Raw genomic sequence first — 12,632 nt, forward strand, 5'->3', positions numbered from 1 at the left:
TTTTATTGAGTTCCAAACCCTAAAAATCTCTCTTTCTCTCCAAACATATTTTGATGTGATGATGAGGACAGTGTTTATTCCTTTATCCCCCCAAGTAATAGGTTGGGTCAAAGTAAGTGTCCTTTAAATGCACGTATAATGGGATCAGTCAGTCAATGTGAAAACTTTAAATTTCAGGGCCTGAAGAGCACCATTGATGGAAACATTTGGTGCAGGGATTTCAAAGGACCCTGGAGACTACTATATACCATACCATACACTCACTTGGGCTATACTCTATTTGAGAAGTACATGTCAATATTGGTGGCTCCTAATTACATGGCAGAATATACCACATATTTCTTTGTTAACACCAACAATACATGACATCAATTTTCCATTGATCTCTTTCAGCTTACCTGTTGTGCCCATAAGCAGTGTGTCAGGGAAATCAGAGGATTAGGCACTGTTAAGGGACTAAGTTCTTCTTCTTAGTTAGTAACTAAGTTCTAGTTACTAACTTTGAGGCCCTGGGACATCACTTTCTTCAGTAAAAATGTTTCCTTATCAGAGTATTATAAGGAACGAATAAGAAAATGTATATCAAAGTTCTTTTGCAAATATAAAAGTATTAACATTAGAATTAACTTTAGTTAAAATATCCCTGCATAATAATTATACTTTAGAACAAAATTAAATCTTCGAGTGCTTTCTGTCATACTTCTGTATGTAGTTCGAACTGGGATAAAACTGTATATCTACCAAAAAAGCTAAGAGATATGGCAGTAGAAAAAGAAAGACAAAGTAGGGGGAAACATTGAGTAAGATAACAGGGAAGAAGGAAGAGAAAGGAAGAGAGGAAACAGAAAAAAGAGGTCATCTATATGGAAAAGTGGAAGAATATCCGTTATAATAGACTGTATCCCCTAAGGATTTTTAAACTTTCCTTGCATAGCAGAGACCTGGACCATAGAAGATTCATAAAGCTTGGCAGATAACTCCACCTAAACATACAGCTTAAAAAAGAAAGAATATTTCTTCAATTTCTCAAAAAAGACAGCAAAATATGGAAATTCACTTATTTTATTTGAGTCCGCAGCAACATGATACAGAAGATAACGATATATATATATAGAAACAATTTAGTTGGTAAACTTTTACATATATCTGATTCTACTGGAAAATAATGAAAGACAAATTTGAAGAGTTTCAATAGTTTGCCTTGTGGTGCTATGAAGGTTAATGTTTGATTAAAATGAAAATAGGAAATCCATGTCAAAGCTGTTTTTATCAATATTTGTATGCAAAAAAATCACTGTGGTAATATGTCAAAGAGTAATTTTGCACAGTAGTTTTAACAAAATAGCATAGTGGTTGGAATGTAATTTCTAGAGCCAGATTATATAGGTTTTTGACAGAGCCATTTGTTCACTGGGTGATCTTGGGTGAATATTCAATCTCGTTTTTCCTTAAATCCCTCATTTTTAACATGAAGATTATAATAGTGATGTTATAAAATTTATCATACAAGTCAATTTGTGAAAATTAGGTGGAACCTATAAGTGCTTAGTGTTAGTTTTTGTTATACACTTATTTTTAATGAGTATAGGTAAGTGTTAATTTTTATTTTGATACTTCAATGTGTATGTTGTATGTATTTTAATTACTCCTTTATAAATAAAATGCAGAAGTCTAGAATATAAGAAATTGCTTAAGATAGAAGACATTCATGGGGAAAAAGAGAGAAACTGTTTTTAGGTATATTATGGTTTCAATTAAGAAAAATGTTAAAAGAAATTATGATATCCTTAATTTTTGTTTGTTAATATTTTTATTCATGTGTGTTTAGTGATTAGGCATAGTTTTTAAGCAGAGAGTCGTTAGAAGCTGTGTGTTTGCAGCTTCTTCCCCATCTAGTAAGTTGAGTTAGTGCATAAGACTGTCAAATTCCTTGACTCCTTTACCTTCACTTCTCATTTTGTGTTGAACTGTAATTACCCAGTTTTCTTTTTTTAAAAATTTCAATTCTAATTAGTGTTGCCCCAAAATCTTTGTCAATTAAAGAGTATCTTCCAATACTGATTTTATGAGTACTAATGGCTACATTAATGAGAAAATATAACCTAAGTGCCTCAGGGTATTCTTTTGTAGAGCACTTAAAAATAATCAACAGCACCAAAATTCAAAATAACTGAAAAATAAATTTAAAACAAATGCAAAAATGCAAAACTTTCTCTTCCTGTGTTTCCAAGGACACAAGCAAACAAGGGAAGCTTGTTTGCATGTGCATCTTCCCACCAATTAAATCATGAGGTAGCAATATTCTCAGAGGTTCATTAAGAATTTTTCAGGTTAAAGAAATGCTGATTACAGATATATATGCAAAATGTAATTGATTTTCGAAATGAGATCTCTTTACTGATGAAACAAAAGCTGCTGATTTTCTCCTCTTCTTAACTATTCTTTTGATCCTGTGCTTGTAAGGGAAGAAAAAAATTTTCCCTCTACTCTTCTAGATTCTTGGCTGAAACACTGTGATAGAAGACAGATTAACAAGAACAGAACTTCAGTAACATGTATTCCTCCTAGATATATGGGAAATATCCAGGAAAATAGTAACTCCCCCAAATGGCCCAAGTTACCACCTTAAATTCCATCTCCCCTAAAAACGAAAGATGTTGGGAGTGGGTGCTGTTGGAGCCAGGTGTGAGAGGTTACAGCACAGTAAACAAAAGTATTTTGTATAAAGTATTTAGAGTCATTCTCTTTTTGGTGAAGAGGGGAAAGGCCCTTATAAATGGAGATTTTTTTTATAAATGTCATTTTCAGAGCTTTTCCTGTGACTGCTATTTTTAAAAAATATTCTGCTCAAAAAAATTATTCAGCTCAAAATAATCCTATCCTCATGCCAAAGAGGCATATTTTGGGGTGATATATTCTGTTCCCCTTTAGCTGTTACTGAATTTTCAATTATTCTATAGTACTACTAACCTTTAATAGAAATAAGGCAAAATAAAATTACTTTTCAAATAAAACCTTTGGAAAACATATCTGAAGAATGTGGAAAAGTCAGAAAAACTAAACATTATTTAGAGAAGGTGATATCTTTCTCACCCCTTCTTACTCACCCAATACCCAACTAAATTTGTCCAAATATCAAATTCAAATTCCATGGAATACAGCAGCATAAGAGAATGAAATAAAGTCTTCAGTCAATTTTGCAAAATAGGCTTCCCCAGTATTTGGTGTTAAAGCTTCAAAAGGACATTGAAAATTCTCTTATCTGGTTCTGGCTTCTATTACAACTACCCCAAAGCCATTAGCAATCAGTCAGCATCCCATCTAGCAAGTAGAGAGATGCTCTGAGGAGTTGTACAAAATAGAAGGTTTTTATAGTTAAAAAGGGGGCAAGTAGATATTTGGAGAAACAAAAAAGGATTGTTTCAGGTGAAGACATCTTCTGAGTGGAAAGGGAATGACAAGATTTTATGATACAGATGACTTCACTAATTGGGATCAGGAAATTTCAGATTGACTGTGAAAGGTCACATTCCTGGGATAGGTTGAAACAGCAATTCAGTCTTGGTTTTCTGCTGTGGACAGGGACTCCATCTTGGACTTATTTCTTTTTTAACAGAATTCATGTCCTACTGCCCTCATCTTGCTCTTGAACTCTAAACAAACTGCCCATAAGCATACTTTACTCCACTCTGGTCAAAATCTAGAACAAAAGTGTTACTTACCTTTTGTTAAACATTAGAAAGTTATCAGCTTGAGCAATGACAGAGATACTTTCTTCTCTGAACCCGTCCACAAATAAAAGTGAAAAGATTTTAAGCCAAATTATCCATAAGAATTTATAATGACTTTCTAATTGCCATACCAATGCATTCATCCATTTCAATTTGTATAAATAAGGTTATAGAGAAAATAAAATGTAAATTGATTTAATCATGTGTCTATATTTTCAGCAATATATTTTCCAAGTTCTAACATCCCTGAGTCAGGGATGTTACAGTATACTTTTCATAATGGTGCCTGGCCAGTGCAAATGTAATATAATAAATTACAATGGGCTACAACGCCTTCTGTCCTTAAGGGAGAAATGAATAAAGTCAGAATAGAATGGAAATATATACACACACACACACACACACACACACACATATATATATATATATATATATATATATATATATATATATATATATTTAAAATTTATTCCTTTGAGAATCCATCAAAATTTCAGAATAAAAACCAGATGAAAGTCAGAAAAAATTGTTTTAACACTTGACACAAACATTTTGATGCCCCATTTTCAAAAAAAAAAAAAAAAAAAAGAAAAAGCACCCTATATAGCCTTTTTTATAATTTTTTTCCCTATTTGTTTTGTAGTAGTTCTGTTTATTTCCTTGACATCAATGTATTTTTGTTATATGCATTGCAGGTATCCATTCCTAATCTGTGATTTGTCTTTTAACTTTATATACAGGAGCTTTCAAAAATAGAGTTTCAAGCTTTACCATGCTACCCAGAGAGAGGTCTATACAGTGCTGTCCTGGGTTCACATTGTAACTTAAAGGGAAACTTTCATAATGTCTGGAGCTCTTGATGTCCTGGCAAATGAAGGAAGAGGATGTCCTCAAATTCCCTGTAGTAGGAATCCACTTAGATTGGCACCAACCTTCACCTCCAAATGGAACAGTACCTCTAACAAAAAGAGGTACTGTTGGCATCTACAAAATGTTGGCATCTACAACATGAATCTGAAAAGAACCTTGGAGACGTGTCTGCTGGCAGCTCATGCCATCGTTGCCATGGGAATGCTGTCTGATGTCAGGGTCATATTGTCACCTGCTAGAATCCAAGACTTGACATTTACTGCCTACGTTCTTGTACTCACTGACCTTTGTCCCACATTTTTCCTTAAGCTCTTCTTTCCAGCTTATCTATTAACTCAGGCCAATGGAAAGTCAAAACACCCCTCAAGTGATAGCAACTGACCTGACAAGACACCCAGCTGGCCCAGACCACCCATAATAGTTTGAGTGTAATCCCCCTACCCGTGCCTGTAAATGGACCATGGAATGACCTCTAGAATGACCATCAACTACGTCGACCTCATTATAATACTAAAATTTCTGCCCAAGGAGGAGCACAAGCCTCATTTACCTACCACACAACGTATGTACAGATATACTTCCTTAAGGTTCATGAGTGTCCTTATGCTTGCCTCTAAAAGGATTCCCTTTTTCTTTCGAACCCTAAAGAGTAGGAACCTATCCACCCTTGCTTAGGAGTCACAGCTTTGAAAGTTATTGTCTGTAATCTTCTTGTTGCAGTTTCCTTTGTGTGACAACTCACTTGGTGTAGTTTCCATCTGTGACACAAAAATCCCCATCCCAGTGATTTTTTATAATGTATGCAGTGAATTCAGCTGCATTAGGAATCCACTCTGGTTACCAGCGGCCAGTAGGCACTCACTTTTCATTTGCCTTGATTAGTAATATCCTTTGTCAGATAACGAATAGAGTCACTGACAATAATGTCCATTCATTAAAAAATTGAACATTTAGGGGCACCTGGGTGGCTCAGTCATTGAGCCTCTGCCTTCAGCTCAGGTCATGATCCCAGGTCCTGGGATCAAGCCCCACGTCTGGCTTCCTGCTTTGTGGGAGGCCTGCTTCTCCCTCTCCCACTCCCCCTGCTTCTGTTCCCTCTCTCGCTGGGTGTCTCTCTCTGTGTCAAATAAACAAATAAAATCTTTTTTTAAAAATTCAACATTTATATAATTTGTTAATTATTTTTTATTTGTTTGAAAGAAAAAGGGAACATACAAGGTGGGGAGGTGGGAGGCAGAGGGAGAAGGGAGAGAGAGAATCACAAGCAGTCTCCATGCCCAGCACAGAGCCGGACAGAGGGGCTCAATCTCAGACCCCAAGATCATCATGACAGAGCTGAAATCAAGAGTCAGACACTTAATGGACTGAGCCAGCTTGGCACCCCTGTTAATCCCTATCTTGCTACTTTCTATTTTGTTTTCTCCACATTTAAAGAAAGAGCTATATTTTACTCCATTTCGCATGTGATATCTCACTGCTCTGTATAAAAATGAACCTAAGTAGTCGGAGGTATATCTCTTAGTAATATATATAATGTAAGAACTTTCTATTTTCTAGTTTCTTTCCACCGTATTCCATATGGAAATAGCAGCAAAAGATGTTCTTTTACTTGTGACTTTGTTCTATCTGTTCAGAGGAAATACTCTGAATTATTTGCTTTTCTTCTCTATTCACAGATTGATGGGCTACCTTTAAAGCATGTAGTCAGAGCCGTATTTTTCCTTGAATTTTACATACTGAGCATATATCTTCTGGTAAGTTGCACCTTTTGTTCTTTTTTTATGGCTTTTATGCATTGTTATTCCATTAGTACAAGGCTAGCTATTTCTACAAATGTCCCACAGAGAGAATATTTCAGTGACTTCCTTGACAATGCTGAGAAGTCTTTGTTTAGCATTCATTCTGCCTTCTAATTCTGTGCTCTAATGTCACTCTCTGCGTTCTAGTTTAATTCAGGTTCGCTTATTCTCATTCTTTCAGTCTCTAATCACTGCCTCTTATATCTTTCAATTATACAAATCTGAGCACAGCTTTGGTCTGGACTCACAAAAGTTTGGTCTGTCACTTAAGTGAAGGTCCAAAGTAGTTTTTGATGTTTGCTACAATTACTATCTCATTGTTAGCCCCAGATAAAGTTGTCAGAAATTTACTGCATCGTTTTGTAGAATTTTACTTAGAATAAAATGAATTTTGTTTGGGATAGACATATGAGAAAACATGCCATTTAAAAAAATAATTTGATGGGAAGTGGAACTATTAAAATAAGCCTACGTATTAATAAAATTATTTAAGTGTAGTATTTATTGGTACAATGATTGAAATTTATGAAAATATGCACTTTAAGCCTTCAATAACTTCCTAGATTAAGTAAAAATATATTTTAACAAAAATTCTAAAAACTAATGTAGTACAAATAAGGATGATTTATGAATAGAACTTTTGTAATTATTAATCAAACTTTGGTATTATTATTAGTCTAATTTTTATTCTATTTCTTTGAAATTAACAAATGTATGTTTCTTTTAAAAATATGCATTTTATGAACCCTAGAGCAAGGACAAGAGGAATAAATAAAGAGATAATTACTAGACTAATAGTAGCAATAAAATAAAATACTAAAAAGTATTATATTAATCCAAATAAAGGTGGAGAATGCAAAAAATGAAGCAAAGAACAAAAGCAAAACTAGAAAACAAAGAGCAATTTAAACTCAATCATAGTGATAAGCATATTATATATAAATGATTTAAATACAGGGTCTAAGGCAGAAATTGTCATGAACTACAAAAAGATTAAATTATATTTTCTACAAGAAAACCACTTTTTTGAGATGAAATCATTGTTTAAATCCAAATGGACCAGGTCCCTGGGTGGCTCAGTGGGTTAAGCCACTGCCTTCGGCTCAGGTCATGATCTCAGGGTCCTGGGATCGAGCCCCACATTGGGCTCTCTGCTCAGCGAGGAGCCTGCTTCCCTCCCTCTCTCTCTCTCTCTGCCTATCTCTCTGCTTCCCCTTCCCTCTGCTTCCCTCTCTGCCTACTTGTGATCTCTGTCTGTCAAATAAATAAATGAAATCTTAAAAAAAAAACCCAAATGGACCAAGAAAATATATTACGCAAACACTATACAAAAGATACATTCAGAAGTAACATTAATATTACATGATAATTAATAGACATTATAGAATTTAGAACACGAAAAAATTATCCTGGATAAGGAGGCAAATGTTATAATGACAAAGGAAGATATTTATAAAAAAAGGTAATAATCAGAATTTTTATGAACCTAATAGATATATTGTACATAAAGCCATAGTTGATAGAACTGATAGGGTAAGTGATAATTACAGATGAAGTTCTCAATACCTCTCTCACAGCCCACCTTCAAAAAATATCATATCACTATACTTATATTATAGAAGTTTACAAAAATATTCTTTAATTTCCCCTTCTTGTCTTTGGACAATAGTCATTATATATTTTATATCTACTTAGTTATAAACTACATAATTCATTTTGAATATTATTTTTTATGTATTTGGAAGAGCTACATAATTCTGTGGACTGATATTTTCTCAAATGACCAATGCAGGATGCGACAAAACCATTCATCTGAAAAAGATCCATTCAAAGCATAAAAAAGACTAATGGATTTTAAAGTAACAAATTATAAAAAGTACACTAATATGGTTTCAGATTCCTTATTGAAATTAACCTTTTAGAAGCTACCACTTGTCAAGTTTTGACATTATATCAAAGAAAAATATCCATGATTATCTGGAAAGGCTTTTAGAATACTTTTAACTTTTTAAATTACTTGTCTGTATTAAAAACAGATTTTCTTCATATACTTGAACTATAAAAAAATAATGAATTGAATGCAGAAATAATTATGAGAATCCAGCTATTTTATATTACAGAGATTTCTTTTTTTTTTAATATTGTGTTTATTTGAGAGAGAGAATGAGAGAGAGAGAATGAGAGGAGAGAGGTCCACGGGAGAAGCAGACTCCCTGCCCAGCAGGGAGCCCGATATGGGATTCGATCCCGGGACTCCAGGATCATGACCTGAGCCAAAGGCAGTTGCTTAACCAACTGAGCCACCCAGGTGCCCATATTACAGAGATTTCTAAAGTCTAAAACATTGCCACTCTCTTCCTCTCTATTTTATAAATATATATATGTATATGTATATATGGAGAGAGAGAAACTTTTTTATTAAGGTAGATATGATATATAACATTATAGTAGTTTCCTGTATACAGCATAGTGATTCAATATTTGTAGTTATTGTGAAAAGATAACCACAATAAATCTAGTTAACATGGGTCATCATAGTTGTTACAATTTTTTTTCCTGGTGAGAACTTTTAAGATCTACTCTTCTTAGCAACTTTCAAATATACAATATAGTGTTATTAACTGTAGTCACCATGCTCTACTATGAATTTCTTAATCTTATACCTGGAACTTATACCCGTTGATCTCCTTCACCCATTTTTCCCACCCCTCACCCATCTCCTCTGGCAACCATCAATCTATTCTCTGTAACTATTAGCTTTTTTTTTTTTTTTTTTTTGAGCTTTCACATACAAGTGAGATCATACAGTACTTCTCTTTCCTCGTCTGGCTTATTTCACTTAGCACAGTGCCCTCAAGTTCCATTCATGTTGTCACACATGGTAAGATTTCCTTACCTTCTTCTGTAGGGATGAATAATATTCTTATTTATATACGCAATAGACATTTAGTTGCTTCCATTTTTTGGCTATTGTAAATAATGCTGCAGTGAACACCGGGTGCAGATATCTTTTGGAGTGAGTGTTTTCATTTTCTTTGGATAAATACCAAACGTGCAATTGCTGGATTATATGGTGGTTTTAATTTTTTGAAGAACCTCCATAATGTCTTCCATAGAGGCTACACCAACAGTGTACAAGGGTTCTATTTTTCTCCATATTTTTGCTAATTTTACTTACCTTTTTGATAATAGCCATTCTAACAGGTATGAGGTGATACCTTGTTATGATTTTGATATACATATAGTTATATGCTTATTAAAATATAGCAATATGCTGGATTTTATTGTTACTTTCAATCAATAAAGAGGTATTAAAATTTTTCAGTTTTATCTTCCTCTTGTGGTTAGAACACTGACTTGAGACCTACCTTTTTTAATGAATTTTTAAGTGTGCAATAGAATATTTTTAAGTATAGGTACAATGTTGTGCAGCAAATCTCTAGAAATTATTTATTTTACTTAACTGACACTATACTTATTGGACATCTCCTTATCTTCCTAGTCCCTGGAAACCACAATTCTATTCTTTGTTTCTATGAGTTTGACTATTTTATTATTTAGTTATTTATTATTTATTTGTTTATTTATTTATTTAATGTGCATGTGAGAGAGAGAGAACACAAGTGTGCATGAGCAGGGAGAAGGCCAAAAGGAGTAGACTCCTGGCTGAGTGGGGAGCCTAATACATAATTCACTCCCAAAACTCTGAGATTATGACCTGAGCTGAAGGCAGGTGCTTGACCAACTGAGCCACCCTAGTGCCCCTAAGATTTCCTTTAAATCACTGAGCATATTTGTGGTAGCTGTTCTATGGTCACTGTATATCATTTCCATCATTTTTCTCAATTGAGTCACTTCTTTTTTTTTTATCTTAACATATTACTTCTTCACATGACTCTATCCGAATCTAATCTTCTAAGTTTTTAACTTAAGGTATATACTATAAGCAAATGTTTATTGACTCAATATTTTTATTAGGTATTATATATTACTTTATAAATGGATGTTTCTATTTTTATTTTTTAAAGATTTTATTTATTTATTTAACAGAGATTACAAGTAGGCAAAGATGCAGACAGAGAGAGAGGGGCAAGCAGGCTCCCCACTGAGCAGAGAGCCAGATGCGGGTCTGGATCCCAGGACTCTAAGATCATGACCTGAGCTGAAGGCAGAGGCTTAACCCACTGAGCCACCCAGGTGCCCCTGGATGTTTTTAAATGTACATATATATGTGATACAGATATTATACACAATATATGCTTTAAATATATTGTATATATATATGTTGTTCTTATACATTTATTCTATATATATTCAGTATACAGTATATATGTAATATATTTATTCTATGTACATTCTATGTACATATATGCTTTCAACAGATATATAATTACTATATAAACAAATTATAATACCCAAACCACAGAAATACAATTTCAAATTCATTGATTTGTACAGATAAAAAGGACTTACTTAGTCTCATTAGTTTACAGATAAAGAAAATGTGGGGGCACTTGGGTGGCTCAGTGGGTTAATGCCTCTGCCTTCAGCTCAGGTCATGTTTCCAGGGTCCTGAGATCGAGCCTTGCATTGGGCTCTCTGCTCAGCGGGGAGCTTGCTTCCCCTCACTGCTCTCCCCTCTGCTTCCCTCTCTGCCTACTTGTGAGCTCTGTCTGTTGAATAAATAAATAAAATCTTAAAACAACAACAACAAAAACAGAATCATTTTAATTAATTAATTAATTAAATCTTTTTTTTTAAAGGGGGGCGCACATGGGTGGCTCAGCTGGTTAAACCTCTGCCTTCGGCTCAGGTCGTGATCTCAGGGTCCTGGGATCAAGTCCCACAGTGGGCTCCTTGATCAGCAGGGATCAAGGAGCCTGCCTCTCTGCCCACTTGTGATCTCTATTTCTCTTTCAAATAAATAAATAAAATCTTAAAAAAAAAAGAAAATTCAATCATAATAGTTGAAATTACCATTTAAAGTTAATAAAAGGGGGAGGACTAAATCATAAGTCCTGACTCCAGTTTGATGTGCTTCCCACTTTATCATCTGATTTAATCCAAGAGATTTCAATAAACCATTCCTGAAAATTTGAAAGCCCAGTAGCTTTAGACTAAACAATTTATTGCCTATATTCTAAAAGCCATCACTTTTGTTTCAGGTACTCCTAACACAAATCATTTCATGTTGGAATAACTTAGAAAATAATGCACATCACACAAAAGTATTTATAGGTTTCTGTATCACACTAAGTAAAAAATATGTGAGAATATTAGGGGCACCTGCGTGGTTCAGTCTGTTTAGTGTCTGATTTCAGCTCAGGTCATGATCTTGGGGTCCTGGGATGGAGCCTCGTGTAGGGTTCCACGTTCAGCAGGGAGTCTGCTTGTCCCTTTCCTTCTCCCTCTGCCCTTTCTTCCACTAATGCTCTTTCTCTCAAATAAATAAAACCATAAAACAAACTGAGGGTTGCTGGGGGGAGGGGGTTTGGGAGAAGGGGGTGGGATTATGGACATTGGGGAGGGTATGTGCTTTGGTGAGTGCTGTGAAGTGTGTAAACCTGGTGATTCACAGACCTGTACCCCTGGGGATAAAAATATATGTTTATAAAAAGTAAAAAAAATAAATAAAAAAAAAAAAGAAGTATGAGAGAATATTAAAGTGCTTAGTTGCCTCTGTGTTTTTAATTATACCAGCTTTTTTTCTTTTTTTTTTTTTTTAAAGGTGAATTCATCATTTGTCCACCAGTACAATTCCTTGTCAGGCTAGAAATATGCACGGTTAGTGGAGTTCCAGATGAAGAAAATGGACTTCAGAATTCTTTCATTTAGTACATAATGAAATGTACTAATTTCCTTGCCAGGACCTTACAAAATAGTATAATATGACAAAGTTAATATTTCTAGCTTTCCTCTAAAATTATCACTGTTATAACATTCAAGTGCATTCTGTTAATTAGTTTATAGAAAGTGACACTATATATAGCCTGTTGCTTTCCTTTCAATGACTAGAGAGAATTTATTAACAAAGATAAATAAAACCTTTTTAAATAAATGAGATTTCTGAGGAGTTTAAATCAAATTCTCTAAAATATAATTAATTTATAGAGCAAAATTCTGATATATACATAATATCAATTTAATAGCAAAACTTTCACATATATAATAATACCATATTAAAAAATAGACAACTTTTCGCAGAACACATGCAAAAATCTTTTTTCAGTCT

This window comes from Mustela nivalis (assembly GCF_964662115.1).
Source record: "Mustela nivalis genome assembly, chromosome: 16".
NCBI lineage: Eukaryota > Metazoa > Chordata > Mammalia > Carnivora > Mustelidae > Mustela > Mustela nivalis.